Source organism: Corvus brachyrhynchos, unplaced genomic scaffold (assembly GCF_000691975.1).
Source record: "Corvus brachyrhynchos isolate BGI_N302 unplaced genomic scaffold, ASM69197v1 scaffold1097, whole genome shotgun sequence".
Taxonomy (NCBI): domain Eukaryota; kingdom Metazoa; phylum Chordata; class Aves; order Passeriformes; family Corvidae; genus Corvus; species Corvus brachyrhynchos.
In genome coordinates this window covers 507,188-519,121 of record NW_008239003.1, presented here as the reverse complement: position 1 = coordinate 519,121, position 11,934 = coordinate 507,188, and the positions used below count along the sequence as shown (strand labels likewise).

General features: G+C 47.3%; 1 protein-coding gene across 1 annotated transcript in view; it reads left to right on the top strand.

Annotated features, from left to right (window-relative positions):
* The window catches only part of PAX5 (paired box 5), a 132,196-nt gene that overhangs the window by 16,987 nt on the left and 103,275 nt on the right, over positions 1-11,934 (top strand). The gene's annotated exons all lie outside the window — the stretch shown is intronic.

The window sequence follows — 11,934 nt, the reverse complement described above, 5'->3', positions numbered from 1 at the left end:
CATCTGCCGCGGGATGGGGGGGGTGGTGGGTGGGGGGGCTGAAGCTTTAGTGGCCCCCCCCAACCTGCCCCCCCCTCCCCTGGGGAAAACGCAGCTAAAATCAGCAGCCTGGCACCTGAGCTGTACAAACAGGGTCATGTGCCTGTGCATCCTTTAGTGGAAACACATGATCAGGTTGCAGAGTAGACCCAGATTTACTGAACTGGGAGAGAAACTGCAAGAGGTTGGTGGGGCCAGTTTCAGCCATGTAGGGAACTAATCTGATGGTGGGTGTATAAAACTCCTTGTGCTCAGGTTCTTGCTAAATATATCATTGTTACTTAACTCTGGGATTGTACACCTGATATTTTTTTCCAAATCCAGGTCATAAATCCGTCGTTAAATATATGCATTAAAAGCAGGTAGGGTGGAAGTTTTGTATTTTATCATCCAGGTCAGGAGAGAGGCTGTCTGTATTGACATGTGCTCCTGTGCCACAGAGCCATTTTTTGGGTGCCTATGAGAAGGCTGCTTTAACTGCAGAGAAAAGGATTGTTTCCTTGAAAAGCAAAAGCAGTTCCAGAAGTAGAGCTGAGAACCTGCTCAGCTTTTTTCAGTTTGCATTCAGAAATGAGCATGTGATTGCTAAAGCAACCCCCATCAGTTTGGCAGGATGAGTCATGGGGTTTGAGCTCCTAAGCTGGACAATAATGCTGTCCTCAGCAGGCTGTTTAAACTGCTTTTACCATAGACTCAGGGCTGCAGGTTTGGAGAGGCATACTCAGGTACTCCAACATCTTTGTCTGTTGGGGGGATCCCTAGGAGCATCCCTAACACCCTCACTATCCTGCTTGGCACAAGCTGGATAGGTGGGGCTGAGTGCATTGTGCCCATGGAGGTGTCCCAAGGCTCTGTATCTGCTTTATGTTTCTCTGATGTGAAGAGGAGAAGCATGTCACCTAATTATGGCCTGTATCATGATGTAGATGCACAAGCGACAGAGCTAATTTAACCATTTCCTGACTTTGGAGAGGCTGTCTCCACAGAGAGCCCCTCACATTATGTCATTTCTCTGTAGCTGTTGGAAAGTGAGTGCCTGCTGCTCTGCCTCCCTGCACACATTTCCTGGAGCCACTGGCTGTGCAGTGCTGTCCAGACATCCTGGTTGCCCTCAGCCTGGGGATGAGGTGGGGTGGACTAACCCTTCCAGCTGCACAGAGCCCTTGATATAATTCATTAACCAGTTTTGTTCTCCTCACTCTTGACATTTTTTTAGCAGATGTCACCAGTCTTTAACCCAGTGGGGAGCTTGCTGGGTAGCAACAGGGGCAAAGCAAATCAGACAGTCTTTATTGGTTTATATAGCTGAAAGTGTCATTTTTTCCCCTGTTGTAATATGGACTTGGAGCAGATGTGCCTTCGTGGGGGATCAGTTGCTTTCACTTTTGGTTAAAGGACATGCTACTGGAGACTGACATGAGGAGCAGGCTGTTCCGTAATGAGGCAGAGATACAGGCAGCCGCTGCAGTCTCCAGCAGTGGAGGATGCCGGACAGCTGCCTTGCTGTTCTGCCTGCAGATTGCCTCCTGAGGTGCAATGGCTGCAAGTTTGCCCAGCCCTACAGTTCAGGGAAGGGCTGTAGAGGTGCCGGTGGGTGACAGGGATGCACAGAGTGACCATGGTGGGGTGCCTGCTCTCAATGGGATCTGTTTTAGGGCGAGACCCCAAGTCAGAGCAAGCTGAATGCTCCATCCAATGCTGACAGCTAGCGTATGTGTAGGGGCTGGTTTCACTGCACTACCAACAGGTGGCTGGGGGACTGGTGGTGGTTTCATGATGGACACCTGACATATTTTGGGAAGTGCTGAGCATCCCCTATCTGGAAGTCAAAGCTTTCTGAAGTGGGGCTAAATAATCCTTGTCGAGCACTGAGAAGAGGGCAAAAGAGACTTTTCTCCACAGGTGGGTGCCTAGCACACTGGGCGCAGATATGCTTCTCAGGACATGTTTTGGGGATGAAGGAGGTTGCTGGGCCAGAAGTGCTCTGGAGGATGATGGGGGAAGAAGGGCCAGTGCACAGCAAGGCAGAGCCCAGCCCTCTTTCTCCCTTCACTCCTCTCTTTGCTAGCCCTGGTCTCCATCCTGCAGAGCTGTGCAGGTCTGGAAGAGATGTCAGAAGGGCTTACGCCCACATGTAAGCACAACGCTTGCTGTGTTTGTGTCATGCCAGCTGAGGGATCCTGGAGCAAGCATGCTTGCCTAAGGCATGGGATGTGCTTCCCACCTGGGATGTCCTTGTGAGCTGCGGCTGCTCAATGGAAGAGTGACATCCCTCCACCAAAGGACTCCTGCATCTCAAAGAGTTCCAGACCTGTGTTCAGTGGGAATCATGTTGTGCCTGCTGGTCCTTTCCAAGAGTGTTCACAGAGCAAGGGGAGTGTGTGGGGGTGATGCTGGCTGCTGTGGGGAGATGCTGGGTGTAGCTCTGTTGGACCTTGTGCACAGCCCTCTGCTTACTGGTCTGTAGAGGGCTCGAGCTGCTCAGTCTGAGCATGTCTGAATGCAAACCCTGCCTTCTGTGCAGGCAGCTGCTGTTTGCGCTCTGCTGCAGCTGTGGATACTGTCAGAGCTGGCCTGGGGCTGGGGCAAGAATCCTGTTCCCATACTCTTGCAGAGACATGAGAGTGACTGCCAGTGGGTTTATGAACAGACTTGGAAGACTTACAAGAATCTCCATTCTTGTGGCTCCTCCTTGCCTTACACAAAACACGAACCATTTCCCCACAGGGGAATAATGCCCTTTTGGGGCAAATGCAGGTTGTGTTGGAGTGTGAGTGCCTGACCTTCCAGAAGTATGCTTGTGCCTTCACTTCTGACACAGAAATGTGCAGAATCTTTAATACTGGCAGGTAATAGGGGCAGCAGGTGAACACGAACAGCAGCAGCTAAGCCAGTCTGAATTCTGCTTGCATACAGTTGTTTCTCTGGAAGTCCAGGATGCCTGTCATGTCCTAACATTACTTGTATGTTATTAAAATAGAGACTGTCAATGGGCATAAATGTCATATGGCCCATCCTGCTATGGCTAGAATCATAGAATATGATTATATTATGATATATATATATATTCTGAGCTGAAAGGAACCCACAAGGATCATCAAAATACAACTTGTGGAAAAAAAGAAAAACAAAACCAAAAACCCACTGTAGGGTTATCACTGCCCTGGCACAATGTTAGAGTGTGCAAGCTGGCACCCTTTCTAACGCAGGGATTGGCACAGACGGGCATCATGTCACTGCTCACATCAGGTGCAGCCATGGTGTCACAGAAGATAATCTGTTTCCTCACAGGCACATGAGCTGTGCTAGACCAGTTGGCCTGTGTGCTTTGCTTTTATAGATGCAGCTGGTTCAAGCAAAAGGCTCTGTGCAACCATAAGAGCCTGATCGCAAATTTTCTGGGGCCCAGTCTGCCCAAATTCAGCAAGACATCCTCAACAAAGTGCCACACAGAATGCATGTGTCTGCTCCCTGCCTGCCCCTCCTTCCTGCAAGAGAGGTTAGGCAGATTTAGATACCTGCACTGAAGAGCTGCAGAGATCATATTTCAAATTCAATATTAACAGAGACTTCTCAGCAGTGGAGGAGTTTGGGGAATTGAAAGCAGTGTGCCAGGAAACTTCCATTTGTACCAGTTGTTTTGTTTTGTTTCCATTCTCACCAACTATAATCCAACACTGCTGTCATCATGTGGTGTGATGATGTAAGTGCTGGTGCTTTCTTTCCTCGACAGAACTCTTTGAGAAATGTCTTTAATCACAGATATGGTGTGTTCCCAGGTGTTTGGGTCACAGCCTTCTATCTGAGAGAATAAGCCTCTGAGAGGGGCTGGGACACTAATAGAGATGAGAAGGAAATGAGGAGGATTGCACACAAAGGTGGGTGCAATCCAATGTCCTACAGAACCATCCTATTTTACAGTCACCATGTTTTCATGAAGAAATGCTCTGGGTTAGGCATACCTGGCTATCCAACCAAGTGCTGACCTGGGCACTGAAGCTGACGGGGATATTTCCAATGACACCAGCAGTGTGGCCACTGTTGAGATCAGCTGGGGAAGTGCTCGGCAGTGACAAAGGTGGACAAGACCTCACCAAGTCAGTGACATGTCTGGGGACAGAGGGACAGAGAAAAGCAAAGCATACAACTCAGTATGTGTGAATGTTTCTGTATATTGTGTCTTTACTCCATACCAGGCCCATGAGCTATGTTTTCCCAGAGGGACAGAAATAAGGAACTACACTCACATCTAGGCAGACGTTTGAAGGGCTGTGGGCACAAATGTCTTGGAGACTGCATGAGAGGGCCAGTGGCCTCCTAAGGGAGTCCAACATGCTGCCAGGTTCTTCTGTCATCTCTTCTTGTGATCAAGGGACAATGTGCCGAGGTATCAACTCTAGGAGGCTGCTGGAAAGGCTTGTAAATTATTTTTTCTGCTTTTGTATTAAATCCACTTCCTTAAAAGTTGAACACCAGAACCACAGCTGTTGCTAAGCTTTTCCCAAAACAGTCAGGTACGATGTCCACCTCTCTGTGCCTGAGGTTGTGCCATGACTTGCAGTGTGTACATGTGGCAGATGGATATTGTCCAGGGGCATTCTGCTGCTCTGTTTCCTTATGATGGAGACAAACATATGCCTGTTCTGCCCTCTTGGTCCCAGTGTCCTATCTATGATAGCAGAGAACTCCCACCTCGTCACTGAGCTTTGTGCCATGGCAAAGCCCTGGGTGATGAGAGCTGCTGTGCCAGCCTGTAACTCCCTGGAGGGCCCAGGGCTATAAAGAGAGGCCTAACAGCCATGAAGTTAGTCATGAGTGTGTAAACCCCCCTTCCCAGCTATGGCTTTCCAAATTTCTGTAAAGGCAATGTAGATCTTACTGTAGGTACCCTGGTAGTGGAGATACTACTCCATCAAATACCAGAATCTTTGGTCTCTGAGGGCTGGAATGTGGGACTCCTCTGTCCACTCAGATGCCCCTCTTCCTGGCAGTCAGTGCTGGCTCTGTGTGTGCTCTCAGGGTCCTGCTCATCCCAGGACACCTCTAGTGAGCATCTGCTCTGGTGTAAAAGCCCTCTGCCTTCCTAAAAAGGGGTGGGTTTTCCACCCACCCAAGATTTATTCTTTGTGGTTTCCTGAGACAGTTAAGGCACTTTTGACTTGGGGTGCTTGAGCATCTCCATCAGGGAGGACTTGCTGTATGAGGGGTCATGGTGCTGGCCTAGGCGTATGGGTGGTGACAGAGCCCACAGGTGTTTGTACTGCCTACCCACACTCTCAGCATCAGCAGGAGAAAAACACATGTTGCAGCCAGCAGGTGATGGAGTTCAGTGCATAAATTAACCACTAGTGAGGTCCCTAAGTCCGTATTACTTGGCTCACTTCATATAGCGACCAGAGCTTGATGGTGCTGGGGATTGATGGTATCCTCTCTAGCTCTTTCTTGGGGTCTTCTGCAGCATGCCAGTGATGTGCAAAGGACTGAAGCCTTTGGGAATCTTAACTGCAAAGGAAACAGTTAAAAACAGAAAAAGAGTGAGGGGAAAAAAGCAGAAGGTTATGGAGAGGAAAAAAAACCAGCTGCCAATAGAAACTTCAAGTTTATTATGTCAAAGGACTTAAGTGTTTGTCTGGGCAGTGGTGAGTAGGAAGAGACACTGCCAAGTGAGTGGGAAGGGGGCTGACCTTGCCTCCCAGCTCTATCTCACTGCTGGGGAGACGCCTATGTGGAGCACCTGGGATGCAGAGACCCAACTGCCAAGTCAGCAATAGCTGGAAAGAGGCAGTGAGAAAATGCATAAAAATCAGAAAACTGTACTGCAGGCAATCCGGTGAAACAAGTGGAGAGTTCCAAGCCCACAAAGAGGTGAAAAAGAAAGAAATCCCCTCCAGAGTCCTCAGGAAGTGCTGGAGCTTGCTTTAATGATTTCTAGCCCCACTTCAGTAGTGCTTACTCTCTGGAGTTGCTTTTACCCCAGGGAATAAGTCCAGTGACTACACTGAGATGAAGCTTTTGAAGGGAATGAGGTTTTGCAGGGTCGGCAAGTACTGATCTGAATATCTCCTGCTGATGTAGACTGTCCTTTGCGTTCAGGGTTCTATTCCCTGAGTTGCAGAATGGGTTGGGCTATTTGTCCCATCATTTCTTTCTCTCCTCGGAAGAGATGGTTTTCCCTCACCAAACAGACACTGATATGATAATTTTAAATAGAGTTTGATGTGGGCTTTGCTATTGCGTTCCAATGATGGCTTCATCTGTGCTATATCCAAAGCGATCTATTTTTGGTGGAGGTTTTACTTATTTTTTTAACATTTCATTGCAAGCTCATTTTTCAGTTCTTGAGCATAATTTCTGAGAACACTTGGAGTTTTCTTTCAGTTTTTGCCTTTGCCTTTTGTGTACCTGACATGGTCCATTCTGAATGTGCTAAACTGGCAGCAGACTCTGGCCATGCTGGTGATTCGATGCCAGCAGGGATGATGTAACTCATGGATGATGTATTGACACCAGCAGTGATGGTGTCACCTGTGGATGACATTGGTTTGACATAAGCAGTGGTAGTGTGAAACGTAGATGGTTGTGGATATCTGGAGGAGGAGTTTGACTGCCCCAGGGCATAAGAATTAAACCCTTGAGTGTTCCAAGAACCACCCTGCATCTGTGGGCTTATTGATGCTGATCCAGCCATCCCAGACATTAACAGGAGCAGCTCAGCTGGCACAGGATTTATCTTTGAAATTTCTTTCCTCATGATATTCTAGGGAAAAAAGAATAAATGTAAGACACCTCAGGTCTCCACTACAACAGCATTAAAATAATGTAGTCTCAGTTTCTGAGAAAGTTCTGTGTGTCTAAATTAATGGAAATTAAGCAAAAAGCCATTTCAGCCTCCAAACAGAGCTGTTCTGATGTTTGAGAGCAACATGTTCGCCTGAGTTATGCTGAGGCAGCACAGTATTCTGGGGAGGCAAAGACAGGGCTCTGCCCAGCAAGGTGATAGATCCTGTGAGCTGAGATCCTCCTGGTACAATCTTCAGTTCTGTCAGACAGAGGAGCATTCCATGTTCTTTACTGTCAGTGTGAGTCCCAGCTTCCTTGTGATGCCCTGAGCTGCTAGCATGCTGGACACCTGGGTTTGCTGGCATCCCTGCTGCACTCTGGGGTTCTGCTGCCAGCTCATGACCTCTGTGGGATCCCTGTGGACATGGGAATGGCCGGGTGCCTGGCAGTGGCTGGTGGGCAGCTGTCCCCAGATGTGGATGTCCCCATGGCTTGTTGTCTGAGGGGTGTGAGGGATGGGCTGCTCCTGCCCTGGCCTTCAGTGACACTCACCTGTTCGCAGCTCAGTGCAAGAAAACTCCCCGCCAGCGCAGCTGCCCTTTCTGAGCAAGAGGGTTCCCAGCTGTCTTGTGTGCACATCAAGCATGTTTGTCACTTTTCTCCTAATGCAGTCCCTGGGGCTCCTATTTTCTAGAGAGCTCTCCTCTGCCTCTGAGGTGAAGACCTACCAGTTTGCCACCAGCTTCAGTGGAGCAGGGATTTTCTCAGAGCTATGTTAATGAAAATGCCAGAATTCTACCACTCCTTACAGCCCTGCTGTAGCTCCAGCTGTTCTCATCAGGAGCTGTCGACTGCTAGATGCTTTTCAAGGAAAAACCTCTTCCTATAGATTTAGCTAAAATTCAGTTTAGGGGTAGGTGACTTGTCAGATCTTCTTGATGGTGCCAGTAATGGGGCTGGCCAGGATCCTTTTGTGGGAACGCATTTCTGAAAGAAGAAGCAGTTTCGTGGAAAAGCAGGACTTGTCAATTTTAATGGATGTTTGTTATAAATGCTAATATAAAATAAGTAGGAAAGTCATGATCAAGATGAGTAATTCTGATTTATCAAGAAATAGGTAGAATCCAGAGAGGAGGAAAGGCTGAGGTGCAGTCACACACATATGTACGTACCTATGTGCCTGTACAGAGTGTGTATCTATGTGTCTCTAATGCATCTATCACATATATGTATATACAGAGAGAGGTGATCAAAGTTTTGCCTTACAATGGATAAATTATATTACTCACAAACTTTCACAATTAGTACTCCACCTTTTAAATTATTATAGTGATTTTAGAGAAGTCTGAAGAGCAAAATCAAGAAAAGATTATTTGGCTTTTTGGTGGTTAGATTCCTCCACATGCCTCTCTTGAACAAGGTGTTTCTGTGAGAAGAGGATCACAGATTCTGGATTTTCCCCATTTTCCCTGTTTGTACATCAGCATCTCTTGGGTCAGCATACATCTGCACTGTTAAAACAAATGCCTGAATTTCAAACATGTTTTAGATGAGGGGAGCTTAGGGGAGCTGCAGTGGCTCAGCCTCGTTTACCCTGGAAGAGAGATTTGGCCAGTTGCAGGCGGTGGTTGGAAAGAGGCAGGGGCTATATTCCTACATGAAAGGTCTGACACCAAGGCATTAAGTAAATGATTTGGCACCTCTGTGGTATCAGGAGCTCTCCAAGTGTCATGTATTTCTGTGTCAGGCTTTCTCTGTGCCCCAGCAGCTGTAATGGATTTTCCATAGCCTTGTTCCATCTGTACAGTGGGGTGACCACCAGGGTGGGGGTGTGGCTAGGCCAGGGTCTCCCTCCTCCCCCAAGTGTGCTCCTGCCCCTAGGGAAGAAGTAAACAGTAGGTAATGTCAGGTCAGCTGCCTTCTCCATGGCTGCACAACATGCAGCCCTAGTACCAGGATTATCATGTAGGGACTGAAATCTGCTGCTGTCGCAGTTGGTTCAAGCAATTCAAGCTTACTGTGATTTTAAAGTCAGAATTATTTCCTTGACTGAAATGAGAGCCTTCCGAAATCCTGAACGATAGTGGAAAACCTCTTTTTCTGTTGGTGCTTTGGGAAGCTCTGGAGTTAATATTGTAAGCTGTAATTGCTGTTGTTGCCGATGGGGAACTTCCCCATGAGCAAACACAGCAAAATCAGTGAGACGCAGAAAATGGAGGTGTCCTGAGACTGGTGGCTTTCTCCAGTTCAGTTTTTGTCTGCCATGTCTTTTGTATGTGTTCTTTGCATTGAGGGTTGTTTATTGCTAGAGGTGGTTGTGCATTATTGCTTGAATCCTGCCCATTTTGACCTCTCCTGGTATTTGCGGAATAGTTGCATTGGGGATTATTTACATCAGACTTGGTGACTGCATTTTGCCTTTTGTGTGGTTTTAGCTAATTATATGAATAGCTGGTCATACCGAGTCTGCAGGAACATTGGATTCATATCTGCAGGCTGTCTGTGTTTCCTGGATTTGCCAGAACGTGAGAAGAGCCCGTTCACACATTTGTCACGGCGTAGTGATGAGGATATGGTAGAGCTCAGAGAGAGCTGTAGTGCTTACAAAAGGTGGGGGTTTCCTTGCTGAGTCTTGTGCTGAAGCACAAACCTTGGGTCAGGGCTTGCTCTGGCATGGGACTGCAGTTGGACACAGCAGAAGATATAGTCCTCAGCATACATGCATTGGCTGAAGTGTAGGTGGCATGTGCAGGGCATAGGAATGTGCCATCAGCCCCCTGGTGCTCAGGATGTTTGCATATACCTTGCATCTCCTGAGGCATGGGCAGCTTGTGCCTGCCCAGTGGCTCTCTGGTGCAGGTGCTGGAGTTCTAGACATCCAGCAACTCAGGCAGAGCAGCAACAGTCATCATCAGCAATCACCAAAAGCTGTATTTTATGAGCACACAGATGTGCTGCAAAAAGCCGAATTCCTCTTTTTATTGTTTTTTTACTTGAGAACACTTTACAGATGGAAAAGGAAGTCCTAATTGGGAAAATCTAGAGATGAGTGTCCCTACCTGCTCCAGTAGGATGTATGAGTGTCTGATAGATGAAGTATTGCACTGGTGTGTTGCTGAACTTCTGCAACAAGACTGATTGCAACTTGTTTCCCCATATCATATCCTTTCAATCACAGAATCACAGAATGGTTTGAGTGGGAAGGACCCTTAGAGGCCATCTAGTTCCAGCCCCCCACTATGGGCAGGAGCACCTTCAACTACTCATGGTATTCAACTAGATATTCAGCTAGACCTTTTCTGTTTTGTGTATGCTTCTGAGTAGTCTGCCTCAGGTGGTCTCAGGTATGTTTCTCTGCACTCCAGCTCTTCTGTCATGACAAGAGTGCACTCATGCCATTGCACTCCCCCCATAATGCTGGAGCAACTTTTCTTGAGCTTGGAGTCAGTTTCAGAGCCTTGGCCTTTGCTGTCTCCATTTTCTTCATGGGACAGTGCCTCCACAGCTTCTTCATTGTTTTTGTGGTTTCTTGCTTCTGGGGCAGTGACTGTCCACATGATGGTGCCCATGACTTCAGTGACAGGAGGAGCAGTTGGTCTTCTGAAAGCAGCCAATGTCTTTTCTTCAGATGACTATAAGATGTGAGTGTGGAGCTTGTCAATGTTTTATCTCATCTGAGATTCTGCTAAGAGATATTTGTAGTCAACATATGCCTATGATAATTCCTGTAAGGTTTTAGCTCTAGCTGGAAACTGATTTTCCTTTGCTGCTGCAGACATATTACAGGTGGAGGTTAGAAATCAAGGATAATTGGCTGAGATGTCTTATGTTGAAAGGAAATCCAGTTAAAATCTCCTATCAGCTGGGGACTGATCTGGCTGGTTTGAGCATGGCAAAAGAGATGTCTACAGTGGAGGTCAGGGTATTGAAATTCTGTCAGGTACTAACACCAGTGAAATGTGATGGTTTTCTGATCACATGGGCACTCCGTCTTCATAAAACTGCTTCCCTGTAGCTCTGTTACAGGGTGGTGGCTGCAGTGAAACATTTTTAGCCTGCATCAGCTGCTCTCTGATTTTCTTTGGTCACAGGCTGAGTAGAGATATGCATCCACCATCAGCACTTTATTTGTTTAGAAACTTCCTGCAGCCCTCTCGTTGTGGTTCTCTGACATCTTGCAAAATGGTAGAGAGCTGGGGAAAAGATGTCCCTCATAGGACTTACAATCATATAATCACAGAATGGTTTGGTTTGGAAGGGACCTTTAAAGGCCATCTAGTCTGACCCCCCAGCCATGGGCAGAGACACCTTCCACTAGACCAGGACTTCAGAGATGATGATTAGCAGAGCAGGACAAGGTCTATAGGATGTTGCTCTTGTCGAATGATGGCATCACAGGCTAATTCTTTCAGATGCTTTACGTGAGTGCCATCACCTTTTAGTCAAAAAAATATGAAGAAAGCAAACTTACAGTGAGGAAACATCTGTAAGAACAGCTTTGATTGAGTGCTGGCCGTCTCACAAAACGGAGCCTCATTTCCCCTTGTTGCTGCAGTAACTGCTGGGGTGCTGGGTCTTGCCTGATGAGCTGTCACATAGCTCTCCTGGAGCGGGCACTGGTTTCACTCCCACACTGCTGCACCTAATGGCCAGGATACATATCCTCTTCTTGCATTTCAGTGCATCATGAGAGAGAGAAGGAACAACCCTGAGGGAGAAGCTGTGAGCAGTCGATGCACAAGTGTGCACATCAAAGGCTTCATGGTGGCTGGGCATTTCATGGGAAGACACCGGAATGTTTTATATTGCCTAAACATGCTTCAGCCTTCCCCCTTATAGTTCTGAACAATTATTGTTGAACTTTGAGGTCAAGGTACTCCTTCTGTTTTCACTTTCCTTGCAATGCAATTTTCTGCAGCTGCTATCCCTGGGACATTTGCCTGTCCAACTAATCTTTGGAAGGTCTCAAAATGAGAGGTTTTAAGGCTTGTTGGACTGCAGCTGCCAGACTGCCCTGAATACAATTCCTTTAAGTTAGACAGATTTGGTGGTGGAGGCTTTTTAAAAAACTCAGGCCTTTCAGAAATGGTGCTGGTTTGTCAGCAATCTGATAAC